General features: G+C 47.2%; 2 non-coding genes and 1 pseudogene across 2 annotated transcripts; all 3 read left to right on the forward strand.

Moving 5' to 3' along the window:
- Positions 1 to 5,274: 5,274 nt before the first annotated feature.
- LOC126975159 (small subunit ribosomal RNA) lies at positions 5,275 to 7,176 on the forward strand. Its single transcript, XR_007731664.1, has one exon. It is a non-coding gene; the product is annotated as a small subunit ribosomal RNA (ribosomal RNA).
- A 5,542-nt stretch (positions 7,177 to 12,718) lies between these two features.
- Positions 12,719 to 12,875, forward strand: LOC126975169 (5.8S ribosomal RNA). Its single transcript, XR_007731666.1, has one exon. It is a non-coding gene; the product is annotated as a 5.8S ribosomal RNA (ribosomal RNA).
- A 539-nt stretch (positions 12,876 to 13,414) lies between these two features.
- Positions 13,415 to 16,941, forward strand: part of LOC126975164 (large subunit ribosomal RNA) — a 5,208-nt pseudogene continuing 1,681 nt past the window's right edge.

The raw sequence follows: 16,941 nt of genomic DNA on the forward strand, positions 1-16,941 counted from the left end.
GGAACGTGTTGTTGAACGACCTTTTGGAAACGAGCATGCCAACAGGGGTGGGAATGGTAGCGTATGCGGATGACGTGACGCTCCTCATAGAGGCGAACTCCAGAGCGGATATCGAGGCCAATGCCCGGGCGGCGCTTGAGGAAATCACAGACTGGGGGGTCAGAAACCGGCTGAGTTTTTCTCCCAGGAAAACAAAGTCTATAACTTTAAAGGGAACTCTCAGGCGACCTCCGGTCATCAGAATGAACGGGCAATCTGTCACAGCGGTCGATAATGTAAAAATACTGGGCATCACAATTGATGGTAAGGGATCATTTGCAGAGCACGCCTTGGATATCGGGGAGCGAGCCGCGAAGTGTTTCGGCAAAATGGCTAGGGTATCTTCAACCTCTTGGGGCATACGATACAAGGCACTTAAGCTCTTGTATAGAGGGACATTCGTAGCAACCTTGACTTACGCGGCAAGCACCTGGTATCACAGGGCATTTTTGCATGTGGTGTCGAGTCGGTTGCTCAGGACTCAACGAACGTCGTTGGTGCTGCTCACCAAGGCGTACCGCTCCACGAGCACGGCCGCACTGCCAGTTTTAGCAGGGGTACTTCCGGCAGACCTGGAAGTTTATCGTGCGGGCAAGATCGAGGCGACCAGGGGCGATAGGGTTAAAAAGGAGCTCGCGTCATTAAAGAAGGACATCCACTCCGAAGTGGTGAACATGTGGCAGGAGCGCTGGGAACGCGAGGAGAGAGGTGGCGAACTCAGACGCTTCTTCCCATGTGTCGGGGAAAGACTCCTGGCGTCGTGGGTGCATCCCGACCATTACACGTCGCAGCTGTTGACGGGACATGGGCAGTTCAACAGCAAGCTTAGGGACCTGGGGCTAAAAGGGGACGGCACATGTCCATGTGGCGCGACGGACGAGAACCGCGACCACGTGCTGTGGGATTGCAGCTTGTACGAGGAAGCAAGAGGCGAAATGCTGGACCATCTAACGAGGACAAGACCAGGACCAGTTTATTACGGAGACTTGGTATCCTCTGAGGAGAATTTCTCCAGGCTGATGAGATATGCCGCAAGTTGGTACCGTGTCAGGAGAGTGATGGAGGGGTAAACCAAGACGGTGACGAAGACAGAGAAAGGAAGACCAAGAGAAGAAGAGGAGATTAGGAAGAAGGAGAGCCCGGCGACGAAGAAGCCGTATCTGTGGTCGGCCGCCCCCAGAAAGGGGGAGAGGGCCATCTAGGGACGCATATTAAAAAAGAGAACTTGTAGGGAGTCAAGAAAATGTGCCGGACCTCAAATCCGGTACATCTCCCGCTGTTTCGGTCGGTACCTAGGTCTTGATGACCGAAAGGTCGGTAAGACCATGGGAAGGAGGTGGGTTATGTCCCTATCTACTATCTAGCGAAACCACAGCCAAGGGAACGGGCTTGGGAGAATCAGCGGGGAAAGAAGACCCTGTTGAGCTTGACTCTAGTCTGGCATTGTAAGGAGACATGAGAGGTGTAGCATAAGTGGGAGATCGTTCGCGGTCGTCGCTGAAAAACCACTACTTTCATTGTTTCATTACTTACTCGGTTGGGCGGAAGCGGTGCGCGGTCGATAATATCGGCGGGCGTACGGTGTTTCGTTCCAAGCGTGCAGAGTGGCGACGTGGCGGCAACGCTCGTCGCCGTACAACTCCCGCGTGATCCGGTTCGAGGACACTGCCAGGCGGGGAGTTTGACTGGGGCGGTACATCTGTCAAAGAATAACGCAGGTGTCCTAAGGCCAGCTCAGCGAGGACAGAAACCTCGCGTGGAGCAAAAGGGCAAAAGCTGGCTTGATCCAGATGTTCAGTACGCATAGGGACTGCGAAAGCACGGCCTATCGATCCTTTAGTATAAAGAGTTTTTAGCAAGAGGTGCCAGAAAAGTTACCACAGGGATAACTGGCTTGTGGCGGCCAAGCGTTCATAGCGACGTTGCTTTTTGATCCTTCGATGTCGGCTCTTCCTATCATTGCGAAGCAAAATTCGCCAAGCGTTGGATTGTTCACCCATCAAAAGGGAACGTGAGCTGGGTTTAGACCGTCGTGAGACAGGTTAGTTTTACCCTCCTGATGGCGTGTCGTTGCGATAGTAATACTGCTCAGTACGAGAGGAACCGCAGTTTCGGACATTTGGTTCATGCACTCGGCCGAGCGGCCGGTGGTGCGAAGCTACCATCCGCGGGATTATGCCTGAACGCCTCTAAGGCCGAAGCCAGCCTAGCCGAATCCGGCAAGGATATACTCACTGTGGAGCCCCGAGTGTCGGGAGGCTCTAAACAATGTGACTTTACTAGTCGCGTTTTATTCGTAAGACGCGACGTCGAAGCCCATTTGGAACGCGACGAACGGTGCGAGCGGTATTAACACGTGCACCACGGCGTCGAAGTTTCGAATTTACCTCAGTTCGATGTCGGGGCTCGGAATAGTCTGTAGACGACTTACGTTCCTGGCGGGGTGTTGTGCTCGGTAGAGCAGCGTCGTGCTGCGATCTGTTGAGACTCAGCCCTACGCCAGGTGATTCGTCCGAGGACGCATCGTCGCCGAGAAGCAGAGTTGTGTGTGTGTGTGTGTGTGTGTGCAAACAAACAACAGGCCAACATATAATATTATAATAACATAATAATATAAATAATATTATCATGATATTTCGTCGTGACGGACGCGTCACGCGATTTCTCATGATTATAAAATTTTACAATATATTATTATTTATTATAGTTGAAAGACGTGGTTGATGTTGTACACGGCGACTACTCTAATGATAACGAGTACGATCATTTTCAGGTTATTATGTCGAGTCGAGTGTTGTGATAAGTGTACATCGCCGACGGCGGCGGCGGCTCCGGTGGTGTTGGGCGCGCTGCGCAAATTCCAAAAGCGAGTACGATCGGCCCCAATAGCGGGTACGGTCGATTCCTCAATAGCGAGTACCGCCTAGCGCGAGGAGCGCGGCGCTCCCTGCCGGTCTCCCCGGACGGATATCTCACTTACTTGTTTTCTCCAATAACGAGTACCGCCGAGCGCGAGGAGCGCGGCGCTCCCTGCCGGTCTCCATCTTTTCTCTTGTTCCTTGTACACCAGAACATTATAGTTTTTGACCAATATTCGTGTCCCCTAATAATTGCATGTTCTGTCCGTTTTTTTTTTTAAATTAAATAAAATAAATTATTAATTATTAATTTATCATAAAAATACCTACGAGAAAAAGTGTAGGTGATAAAATTATCTATAAAAAATGTACCGATACTTTTTTTCCTACGAGCCACCGTTTCTGAGATAATAACTATTCAAAAACTTATAAAAACGCGCTAAGTACACTACTACCTCATAGGTGGCGTGGAAACTAACTTTTTGAATCTAACACTAAGTATTGATACATTTTTAATGGATAATTTTACGATCTACAATTTTTGTCCGAGATACTTTTATGATAAAACTTACCTACCGTTTTGCTGAAAATCGCGAAAAACGAATGTGATTAAGTAAGTAAGTAAGTACGTAAGTAAGTAAGTAAGCAACTAAGTAAGTAAGTAAATAGGTAAGTAAGTAAGTAAGTAAGAAAGAATTACGTTTAAAGATATTTATTTCTCATTAAAAACATAATATTGTCACTTACATGAGAACATAAAAATATGATGTAATAATTTATCCGCCGTTCTTTAGATGTTCAGTACATACATGTTACACATTATAGTACTTATTCTTCTTCACAAAATTTAAGATTACACACTTTTACAGGGCACTGTCACATAACAAACAATTTCAGACATGTGTTTTATAAAAACTTTGAAACAATATAGTCTGATAGGTCACGTTTAAATGTTTTTAGTGACCTAATCTTTTTGAGAGATGAAGGTAGACTATTAAAAAGTTGTGCGCCCTCGTAAATAAACATACGCTTGCCGTAATTTGTTCTTGTCTTAGGTAGTATCAAGTAGCTGGCTCGTCTCGTGCTGCGTTTAGACGCATGTTTAGTTTGGGTGAGTAAGATTGATGTATGATAAGAATTTTGATTTGATTTGAAATATATTTTTTTTTGGAGGTTTTTTATTTGGTTTCGGAGGGAAAATGAAATGTACGTGTCGCGCGTTTATTACTGAACATTATCGTACTCGTTATTAATAAAGTTAAAAAAAAAAAAAAAAAAAAAAGCGATTTTTTCTTCGAAGCCGCAATGCATATTCAATATTATGTTATTAATAAATAGTAAAATCAAATCAAAATCACTTTATTCACATATCAGAGAGTTTACACGTTCATATCGTTCGCGTGCACCACACATACGGCAGTCGGCGTCGAGAGTCGAGTCCGTAGCGAACGGTTCGCGACGCCGAATTCAACGCCGCTCAAGTTTTTTCTTGTAAAAAGAGTGAAAAACGCACGCGACAAAAATACAAAAACGCACAACACGGTGGTGTTGTTTTATTATTCTCGTCGTCGTCATCGTCATTCATATTTTATTTAATATATATTTATATTTGAGTAAGTTTGTGAATGCGCGCGATGATAACGACGATGATATAATAACAATACGGTTGTTGGTACTCTCGGGGCAGAGCTGGTGTGTCTGTGTCTGTGTTTGTGTCGCGCGTTGTTTTATATGTTCTTTTTTTACAATATAAAAAATGAGACAGACTCACCGCGCTGTGTCGATCGAGCGTTTTCGAGTTTCCCTATGCGGATGATATTTGATTTGGTGATTTGAAAGGTTTTTTGTGATTTCGTTTCTCATAATTCCTCTCTTCACTCTCTCTATAGTATCATACGCTGCGGCGATCCTCGTCACGTTGAAAGCGATCGTGTAAATTTTTTGCGCGCACCAAGACGCCGACTGGGCTTCGACGGTTTCCCTCTGTTAAGATTTTTAACGTGAGGGCCCGCAAGCCGGAACGCGTCGCGCATTTCACGCGTGCGAGACGTTCACGCTCCTCTCAAGCACCGGGCGTCGATCCGATTTGTGATCACGACGTGTACCGATATTAATACGTTGATACCGCTTCTATTGCGTGTCATCATTTTTATTATTACCCGAAGGGACTCTCGTTACTGAACTTTCATAACATACAATCGGCCCATCGCCGATTTATGATTCGTTCAACGCGCACCGTATGCCTTTGAGATATATAGTGTACAGTGCGCGAACGGATATCTCACGATATGTTCAAGATGTCATAGTCGCGACGCCCTAAGGGGAGATCGCGACGCATGACGCGCTGAGCGCGACAACAATCGTTGTTTGCAGCAGCTCCCTGGTTGATCCTGCCAGTAGTTATATGCTTGTCTCAAAGATTAAGCCATGCATGTCTCAGTGCAAGCCGTATTAAGGCGATACCGCGAATGGCTCAATATATCAGTTTTGGTTCCTTAGATCTTACTCAGTTACTTGGATAACTGTGGTAATTCTAGAGCTAATACATGCAATCAGAGCTCTGACCAGTGATGGGATGAGTGCTTTTATTAGATCAAAACCAATCGACGGAGGGCCTCGCGTCCGAAGTCGTTAATTTTGATGAATCTGGATAACTTTTGCCGATCGCATGGTCCAGTACCGGCGACGCATCTTTCAAATGTCTGCCTTATCAACTTTCGATGGTAGTTTCTGCGACTACCATGGTTGTCACGGGTAACGGGGAATCAGGGTTCGATTCCGGAGAGGGAGCCTGAGAAACGGCTACCACATCCAAGGAAGGCAGCAGGCGCGCAAATTACCCACTCCCGGCACGGGGAGGTAGTGACGAAAAATAACGATACGGGACTCTTACGAGGCCTCGTAATCGGAATGAGTACACTTTAAATATTTTAACGAGGAACAATTGGAGGGCAAGTCTGGTGCCAGCAGCCGCGGTAATTCCAGCTCCAATAGCGTATACTAAAATTGTTGCGGTTAAAAAGCTCGTAGTTGCATTTGTGCGCCGCGCTGTCGGTGCATCGCATCCGCGGTGATACTGACACGTCTGCGGAGCATATCGTCGGTGAGCCGGCGGTAAAACGCCGGTTCAATATCAAAATCCTATCGCGGTGCTCTTCAGTGAGTGTCGAGATGGGCCGACAATTTTACTTTGAACAAATTAGAGTGCTCAAAGCGGGCTCAAAATGCCGCTTGAATATTTCGTGCATGGAATAATAGAATATGATCTCGGTTCTATTTTGTTGGTTTTCAGAACTCCGAGGTAATGATTAATAGGGATAACTGGGGGCATTCGTATTGCGACGTTAGAGGTGAAATTCTTGGATCGTCGCAAGACGAACATCAGCGAAAGCATTTGCCAAAGGTGTTTTCATCAATCAAGAACGAAAGTTAGAGGTTCGAAGGCGATTAGATACCGCCCTAGTTCTAACCGTAAATATGTCATCTAGCGATCCGCCGACGTTACTACAATGGCTCGGCGGGCAGCTTCCGGGAAACCAAAGATTTTGGACTCCGGGGGGAGTATGGTTGCAAAGCTGAAACTTAAAGGAATTGACGGAAGGGCACCACCAGGAGTGGAGCCTGCGGCTTAATTTGACTCAACACGGGAAATCTCACCAGGCCCGGACACCGGAAGGATTGACAGATTAACAGCTCTTTCTTGATTCGGTGGGTGGTGGTGCATGGCCGTTCTTAGTTGGTGGAGCGATTTGTCTGGTTAATTCCGGTAACGAACGAGACTCTAGCCTGCTAAATAGGCGTCGTCATTTAGGTGTGCGCGGCTTCAGGGTCGCGCAACTCACTGGCGGCGTATTAAAATTCTTCTTAGAGGGACCGGCGGCTTCGAGCCGCACGAGATTGAGCAATAACAGGTCTGTGATGCCCTTAGATGTCCTGGGCCGCACGCGCGCTACACTGAAGGAATCAACATGTTCTCCCTGGCCTAGAGGCCCGGGCAACCCGTTGAAACTCCTTCGTGCTGGGGATTGGGGTTTGCAATTATCCCCCATAAACGAGGAATTCCTAGTAAGCGCGAGTCATAAGCTCGCGTTGATTACGTCCCTGCCCTTTGTACACACCGCCCGTCGCTACCGATTGAATGATTTAGTGAGGTCTTCGGACCGACACGCGGTGGCTTCGCGGCCGTCGGCGTTGCTGGGAAGTTGACCAAACTTGATCATTTAGAGGAAGTAAAAGTCGTAACAAGGTTTCCGTAGGGGAACCTGCGGAAGGATCATTAACGTGTAACGTTGTCAGACGCGACAGACTCGCTTTGTGGACGGACGTGTGTTTTGTTTTCTTTATTAATCAGTAAACTGATTTCATTTAATGTTATTTTCGAAAGATAATAAATAATTTAGTTACATCCTAAAGTATTTTGAAGTGAGTGAAGTGTGACTTCTTTTTAAAACAGTGAAAATACTATTCGTTTAAATACTAAAAACTATTTGTTGAACACGTTGAACAGCCACAGCAAAACCAGGCAGTAACCGGTTTCTATTAAAGAGGCTTACGGATTTGTGTTAATTCGTTTCGAGTTAGTTAAATTAATTAATTAGTTCGTAGTTCGCTTACAAAATAATTATGAAGTGCAGCAGTTGCGGTAGATTTGTGGCAACTGGGGAACGAATTGCATGTGTGGGATGCAATGGTATATATGACAGACCCTGTTTAAAGATACCAAAATCTGCAACCATACCACCTAGCTGGCGATGTCCATTATGTGTTGCTAAAAGACCCCGCAGCGATAACACCGATACTCCCGTTAAGAGCGCACTCCAGGTGGACTGCTCAGTGATAGACCAAACAGACACAGATCAAAAACTGCATGTGCCCATACCTGAAAACGAAATAGTTCGGGAACTACGCCTTTTTAGGACAGAAATGTCTGATATACGTCAGCAGTTTGTCAACTTTAATGCTCAAATGGAACGGTTGTTAACATCTGTGGACGGCCTTACAAAACGTGTGGAGTGCATAGAAAATAAGGTATCTGTGCTGGAGAACAAATATGCATCAAACGACGTAACTGGTCTTGTGGATACGGTCGAGAGGCTCAAATTTGATTTGAATGACCGCGAGCAGGAACTTTTACTCACAGATGTGGAAATCACGGGCCTCTCGGAGGCTAATGGCGAAAACCCAATGCATCTTGTGTGCCTCGTCTCTAAAAAACTAGGTGTCGAGCTAGAGGAGAGGGACATCGTGAGTGCTGTACGTGTAGGACCCAAACGTGGCATGACGGAGGGAGCAGCACCGGTGAAGCCACGACCGCTGGCTGTGCGGCTTTCGCGCCGCGTGCAGCGAGACAATATGCTGCGCGCCGCACGTGTCCGCCGCGGGGTCAATACCGAAGGCTTTGAGTTACCGGGCCCGACAGATAGGTTTTATGTCAATGAACGCTTGACTAAAACCAACAGGCAACTCTTCTACGACACTCGTCAGGCAGGTACCAAGTATGGATGGAAATACGTGTGGACTCGGGACGGACGAATTTACGCGCGGAAAAAAAATGACACCGAAGCTCGTCGTATCAGATGCGAGGCGGATATAAAAAAATATTTTTTTGGTGCTCTAAAAGTAAAATAATAGTATTAATTTGCTATTGTCTGCTTGTGCTTTTATTAGTAATTAACTTAAATTTGCTGTATATTAACGCTTTATACGTACGTCTTAATATTATTGTTCATATTTTTATGTTTATTTTTTCTTATTTATGCTTTGCCTTATGCCTAATGTTTAAAAAAATTACCTTAGCTTGCCACGATATATACAGTTTCGGTACTGATCTCATAATATATGTATCTCTGCACAATCCGTTTTTATGTTTAATATATATAACTGAGCAATGTCTGATATATTTAACTCAGACTGTGTCTCCGACGTCACCTACATTTGTCATTATTACATATTATGGTCAACATTCTTATTTAACGATATCATATTATTTATTAATTTACAACAAACCAATCGCCACGTATCCTTATGACATACAAAATATCAATGACTCACAGTAGAAAAAGAAATATGAAAATTGGCTTCCTTAACGCTGGGTCACTAGGCACAAAGCAAGACGAATTTGTTGCAGCAGTTCTAGAGCATGGTGTTGATATCATGGCTATAAACGAGACGTGGCTGCGTAGCGGGGAGGAGGGGCGCGCGCCTACAGTGCCGGGGTACCGGCTTCGTCACGCGCCCAGACCGAGCTGCGTGCGATCACGCGGTGGTGGCGTCGGGTTCTACCTGCGGCGCGGTATCAACGCACGAATATGTGCGCACCCCGCGTCTCCGCCTATCGAGCAGATGTGGCTAAGTCTCAGCGTGAACGCCTTTAGGTTTGTTATAGGCACTGCGTATCGGCCGCCGTGGCTTAACGTTGATCAGTTTATCGACGCGCTTACGGAGAGTATTATTTATTTTTCTGCTAAATACGACTCAATGGTTTTAGTAGGCGATTTTAATATTAATGTTTTAGTTAATTATTCCGGTTCAGAAAAACTAAAGCACTTTTTAACCTGTATGAACCTAAAGCAGTATATTAATGTACCAACGCACTTTACAGATCACAGCAGCAGTTTGATAGATGTCTTTTGTACAAATTTAAATATAAAAAATTTACAAGTAAATTATATTCCTTCGCTAAGTGGTCACGCTTTCATTTGTGGGGAACTAAAATTAAAATATAATAAAGTAGCACCTGTATGGACTGTAATTCGACCTTTAAAAAGTTTAGATCATAATATACTCAGCTCATATTTTGAGGGAATAGACTGGTCAATGTTGCAAATGAATTTAAATGTTAATAATTTAGTAGATAAGTTTAATGGGTGCTTATTATCAATTCTTGACAGTCTCATACCCAAAAAACGAATCTTAGTTAATAAGCCTAGCCATCCCTGGATTACACTCACCATTAGGCATATGATGAAATTACGAAACGACGCATATGACAGGTTTCGTTTGTCTGGATTAGAAATACACAAAGTCTACTATAAAAATCTAAAGAGTATAGTAAATACAGCAATATATTCAGAAAAACGTGCTTTCTTCAGCCAGCACATTAATAGGCACTCAAGCAGCTCTAAGAATTTATGGAATAACCTGAAGAAATGCGTTGATATTTCACCAAAGACCCGCCACGCCGTAATCCCAAACTATTTACGAGACCCAGACGCAATAAACTTACATTTTTCGAAAGTCCCAGGCGAGAATGAAATTAAATTATCACAGCTGACATATTATGAGTTCCACCGCTTCACAGAGTCTGAGTTCCAGCTTAAAACAGTAGACGAAGCTACCATTTTTAAGGTGATAAATCAAATTAAGTCTAACGCTGTCGGAATAGATGACATATCTCTTGATATGCTACTTCTAACTCTTCCTCACTCTTTAGGTACAATCACTCATATTGTTAACACATCTATTCTGACAAACACTTTCCCAAACGCCTGGAAGTCAGCCATTGTTACACCGTTACCAAAAACAGCAGATGTCACGGAGTTGAAAGATTTGCGTCCGATAAGTATTCTTCCTTGCATTTCGAAAGTCTTGGAACGTGTTGTATATATGCAGTTCGCGACTTACTTGGAAAGTAATAAACTCCTACCGGTTCATCAGTCAGGCTTTAGGAAAGGTCGCAGCACCTCTACTGCTCTCATAGACATTGTCGATAATATCTTGTGTGCTCGTGATCATGGTCAAGGGTCTATCATGGTGCTCCTTGACTTTTCACGCGCCTTCGAAGCTATTAATATTTCCTTGCTTCTTTCAAAAATGAGCGCTTACGGTGTGAAACCTGACACAGTGAAATGGTTCTCAAGCTACCTCAGTGGCCGTAACCAGCGTGTTCAGCTTCGAGATGATAGTGGATACCCATTGCTGTCAGAGCCAATACAATTAAGTAGAGGAATCCCACAGGGCTCAATTTTGGGACCTTTGCTTTTCATTCTATATACTGCCGACGTATCGAACATCATAAAGCATTGTAATTTTCACATGTATGCAGATGACATACAACTATACATCTCATTTCGACCAGAAAATACTACCGACGCAGTAAATAAATTGAATAGCGATTTGAAGCGCATTCATATGTGGTCTAAGGCTAATACTTTAGTATTAAACCCATGTAAAACAAAATACATGATTTTGGGGTCTAAACTTCAAATAGATAAAATTGTTTTATCGCAGCCTAATGTAAATGTTATAGGTATACAATTAGAACGGGTAACCGAAGCACGTAATCTAGGAGTGTTAATGGACGATGGCTTAAATTTTGAGAAACATGTGCTCGAATTGAGTCGGAGAGCTTTTTACCGGCTCAAAATATTATATCGTATTCGAGACTTCTTAAGTATAGATCATCGCATTACACTATGTGACTCGATAATCCTATCTTTGTTTAATTACGGTGATACAGTATATGGTTCGCGGTTGCTTGCGCGTACTGAACGAATCGTTCAAAGGGTCCAAAACGCCTGTGCTCGATTCTGCTTTATCTTACCGCCTCGAACTCATATCACTCCACACCTAAACAACGCCGGTATACTTAAGATGACGTTACGTAGGGAGCCACTCTTTTATTCGGTATAATACGCAAAGGTCGCCCGGAATATCTGTACGAAAAACTGAAATGGCGCCATGCCTCAGAAACAAGGTATCCTATCAGAACAGGAAGTATTCCAATTACTATTCCTCCTCACCGCACTTCTGCCTTTCGTGGTAGTTTCCGTTACGCTGCCACTAAGTGTTGGAACAATATACCACCACCAGTTAGGAATAGTTGCTCCATATATAGTTTTAAATTAAAATACAAAAACTATTTAGTAAACTATCAAAAAGATTTACAAATAGGTGGCAAAATAGTCCCCACTTATCTTAGGTAAACTGAATATATATATTTTCTGAACTGGCTTTATTTTATTTTATTTTATTTTAATTTTATATTGTAATCGCAGCGTTTGTATTTTTTGTTGTGTACTATATTTTTTTATCAAGTTTTGCATATTTTGTATCTTTTATATTGGTAATTTTTGTCTTTCTTTATTCTTTAATGTTGGTTTTTCTACGTATAAGGTATTTGGGTAGGTTTTCAGTTTTAAGTAAGTATGTGTTATGCTGTAAGTAATTAAAAATTTTAAAACGTTTCTAAACCACAGCGCGTGTTTGTCTCGTAATGGGCTACGCTGAAAACCAGCGCTGTAGCATTTGCTACAGCATACGCTGAGCGGTGTCCATTTTCGCATCATTATCGATTCTATTGTAAAATATATAATTATGTTCACAAATATTATTTAACTTTAAGCGATATTGTTATGTTTTACTTTAAGGTGTATAATAAAACTTTGTTAATTAAATTGTGTGATGATGATGTGAAATAAAATATGTCTATGTCTATGTCTATGTCTATGTCTAACGGTCGCGTGCGCGAGCGTTGTCGCCGACACGCTTCGCTCACAGCCGACTGTTGACGATGATAACTTCAATCACGTGTCAATCACTGATTATTTTCGCGCTCGCGATGTGCTCTCTGTGCTCCGTTGTCGCGTTTGCCGCGCGCGCGCTGACATCTCCCGCCGCATGTGGGGGGTGTCCGGCACGACGTCTCCGGCACGACGCCTCGGCGGGCGCGGTTCGCATGTACGCGACGCGCGTGCGTCTCGCGACGCGCTCATGTCGAGTGCGAAGCGAGTCGAGATCACGACGTACGCGCAATGCGTGCGTCACATAATATTTTGTTACACACAGAGATCGTTCACGTATTTTCTAAATATAAAAACTATTACCCTGAACGGTGGATCACTTGGCTCGCGGGTCGATGAAGAACGCAGTTAACTGCGCGTCATAGTGTGAACTGCAGGACACATTTGAACATCGACATTTCGAACGCACATTGCGGTCCGTGGAGAAATATCCAGGACCACTCCTGTCTGAGGGCCGGCTGCATAAAAGAATACGACGACGCCGTCGCTGTATGCTGACAACACTGTTTGCGCGCCTAAAAAACGTGTAAAACGAGTGACGGTCTTCGGGCCGGGCTCGGGTAAACCCCGCCGGTTTTCCGGGGCCCGCTCGATCCGTTCGAAAATGTAAAATAAGCCGCAACGCGTGGTGCTGTTCGCGTGCAACGCCGTCTCCGCCTCACGCCCGACGTGGGTCACGGAGACGGGCGCGGTACCGGGGCGCGCTCGTTCGCTGTCACACGCGGATATCTCGTGATTAATTTTAATTAATCTATGCAGAGCTCTCTATGTGAACGGCGTGCGTGGCTGCGCCTTCGGTTCGCGTCCCGTGCGCTGCACGTGTTATTTCGGCCCGACGTGAGCGTGCAAACGAGTAGGCGGACTCGACGTCCGAAGGGCGCTTCGATCGCGGTACGTGCGCGGGTCGACGATACGTCGTTGAGACTTATTGGCGGCGCGCGCACGACGGTGTCGCTGCGCTGACGGATATCGTGTCTGCCTCATACTTTTTATCGTTGGCCTCAGATCAGGGAGGATCACCCGCCGAATTTAAGCATATTAGTAAGCGGAGGAAAAGAAACTAACCAGGATTCCCTCAGTAGCGGCGAGCGAACAGGGATAAGCCCAGCGCCGAATCCCGCGGTCGTCACGGTCGCGGGACATGTGGTGTTAGGGAGGTTCCGCTTTCTCGCGGTCGCCGCTCCCGTCCAAGTTCGTCTTGAACGGGGCCGTTTTCCCATAGAGGGTGCCAGGCCCGTAGCGACGGAGCGAGTCCGCGAGAGGGACTCTCCTCAGAGTCGGGTTGCTTGAGAGTGCAGCCCTAAGTGGGTGGTAAACTCCATCTAAGGCTAAATATAACCGCGAGACCGATAGCGAACAAGTACCGTGAGGGAAAGTTGAAAAGAACTTTGAAGAGAGAGTTCAAGAGTACGTGAAACCGTTCAGGGGTAAACCTGCGAAACTCGAATGAACGAACGGAGAGATTCATCGTCACTCCGGGGCGTACGGCGGCGTGCCGCGATGTGCGCGAGACTCGTGCTCGCGTTCACCGGTCGCCGCCGTTGACGCACCCGGACGGCGTGCACTTCTCTCTTAGTACACATTATGCATCGCGACCCGTTCGTCTGTTCGGCCTAAGCGTTGTCCGGGAGCCGGGCGGCTGCGCGTTCACGCGCACAGCCGTCCGACCGTGACGATCGCCGGCCGGCGGCGGACGGTACTTGTCATGAAACGCGCACGCGTCTCCATCCGGGGACGCGTCCGGCCCGACGCGAGCGAGAGTCGTCGTCGACATCCTGCCCTTGTGCGGATGCTGACGCGACGCCGCTGTCGTCGCAGCCGTGTAGTCTCGGACTGTGCGCGTATCAGTCGGCGATGTTACTGTTTCGGGCACTCGCAGGACCCGTCTTGAAACACGGACCAAGGAGTCTAGCATGTGTGCGAGTCATTGAGTTATGAATTCAAACAGACAAAACTGAAAGGCGCAACGAAAGTGAAGGCGCGCGCTTGTCGCGCGCTCAGGGAGGATGGAGCGTCGGTCGTCAAAAATCGATCTCTCGCACTCCCGAGGCGTCTCGTTTCCAATCAGCGAATGCGGGCGCGCTCTGAGCACAGATGCTGGGACCCGAAAGATGGTGAACTATGCCTGGTCAGGTCGAAGTCAGGAGAAACCCTGATGGAGGACCGTAGCGATTCTGACGTGCAAATCGATCGTCGGAACTGGGTATAGGGGCGAAAGACTAATCGAACCATCTAGTAGCTGGTTCCGTCCGAAGTTTCCCTCAGGATAGCTGGCGTCGACTCGTAACAGTCTCATCCGGTAAAGCGAATGATTAGAGGCATTGGGGCCGAAACGACCTCAACCTATTCTCAAACTTTAAATGGGTGAGAACTCCGGCTTACTCGAACGATGAAGCCGTAGATCTGATGACGGTGCCAAGTGGGCCAATTTTGGTAAGCAGAACTGGCGCTGTGGGATGAACCAAACGTAGTGTTAAGGCGCCTAAAAAACGCTCATGGGACACCATGAAAGGCGTTGGTCGCTCATGACAGCAGGACGGTGGCCATGGAAGTCTGAATCCGCTAAGGAGTGTGCAACGACTCACCTGCCGAAGCGACCAGCCCTGAAAATGGATGGCGCTGAAGCGTTTTGCCTATACACTACCGTTACCGGCAATCGGCGCGTGCGTGTCAAAGCGCACGCGTATTATGCCGTAACGAGTAGGACGTGCGCGGCGGAGTGCGCAGAAGGGTCTGGGCGTGAGCCCGCCTGGAGCCTCCGTCGGTGCAGATCTTGGTGGTAGTAGCAAATACTCCAGCGAGGCCCTGGAGGACTGACGTGGAGAAGGGTTTCGCGTGAACAGTAGTTGCTCGCGAGTCAGTCGATCCTAAGCTCAAGGAGAGATCTTATGTCGATGCGGCGTGTTTATATATATTTTGTGTATATGATAAATAACGCCCTTTGAGCGAAAGGGAATCCGGTTCCTATTCCGGAACCCGGCAGCGGAACCGTTTCAATAATCGTTCTCTCGTTTCTCAAGCGAGTGTTCGACGGGGTAACCCAAAGTGGCCTGAAGACGCCGCCGAGTGGTCCGGGAAGAGTTTTCTTTTCTGCCTGAGCGTTCGAGTTCCATGGAATCCTATAGAAGGGAGATATGGTTCGGAACGCGAAGAGCACCGCATTTGCGGCGGTGTCCGGATACTCTCTGCGGACCTTGAAAATTCAGGTGAGGGATGTACGTGGAGATGTCGCGCCGGCTCGTACCCATATCCGCAGCAGGTCTCCAAGGTGAAGAGCCTCTAGTCGATAGAATAATGTAGGTAAGGGAAGTCGGCAAATTGGATCCGTAACTTCGGAATAAGGATTGGCTCTGAGGACCGGGGCGTGTCGGGTTTGGACGGGAAGCGGATGCGGCCGGTGCCGGGCCTGGTCGATGCTCGCGCGTGTCTCCATCGCAAGGTGGTCTCGCGCGTCGTGCTGAATCCGGACCCGCGTTCCGGCCTTTCGCGGATCTTCCTAGCCGTAAGTCCGCGTCGGTTTCGTCTCGTGCGCGATCGGCGCGGTACTGTACGACCGCCGTTCAACGGTCAGCTCAGAACTGGCACGGACAAGGGGAATCCGACTGTCTAATTAAAACAAAGCATTGCGATGGCCCTCGCGGGTGTTGACGCAATGTGATTTCTGCCCAGTGCTCTGAATGTCAACGTGAAGAAATTCAAGCAAGCGCGGGTAATGGTGGAGATAACGGGAGCAAAACAGGCGCGATGTATGTTGTCACGTCTGTTATTAGACAGTCGGTATAGGGTGTTCAGCTGTACTTCAGGGAGCTCACCCAAAAAAGTTGGTCAATTAGCCACCCCATCTCGGTTATCCGAGCAACGGGCGCGGTGGCCTTCAATTGATCTGAAGTAGATGGTTCCGAAAGGTTCCTCGGCGGTTACCCGTCAAACGTGGTGGAGGTAGCTTTACCGACACGGGAGCTATGGGGGAGGGGAGCCCACTGGGAGGCTACCAGTGCCCCTCCATTGGCGTCGGACTCGTAGTGGCTTGGCGCCAGGTGTTGATAGGACAAATGTGGGGAGATTGTTGTCCATTTGTTTGCGTATAGCATATCTCTCAATAGGAGACGGCCAGTGTGGGCTGGGTCCCGATCTCCGCCTCCGGTTCGTATGGGCGAAACGTCTGTGGAGTACCGCGACTGGGGGTGCTTGCCGCCTGGGTTAACAGACGAAATTGAAGAGTCGTAATTGGTTGTCTGTGACCCTCTACGTCTGACCAACGCACTATACCGGGACTGGAGCGAAAGCTGTTGCGCTGTAACCTACCTAGTAGGCGGTGTGCGTTGGGATTCTAGCAGTTAGAAAGGCAGACAGTAAGTACCGCCATCCGACGTCGGGCCGGGTGCGCTGGGGGGCTTGCCAGCCCCCCAGACCCCCCGCCCGGCGATAGCAACTATGACTCTCTTGAGATGTCAAACGTGGTGGAGGTAGCTTTACCGACACGGGAGCTATGGGGGAGGGGAGCCCACTGGGAGGCTACCAGT

This window comes from Leptidea sinapis, chromosome 34 (genome assembly GCF_905404315.1).
Source record: "Leptidea sinapis chromosome 34, ilLepSina1.1, whole genome shotgun sequence".
Classification (NCBI taxonomy): domain Eukaryota; kingdom Metazoa; phylum Arthropoda; class Insecta; order Lepidoptera; family Pieridae; genus Leptidea; species Leptidea sinapis.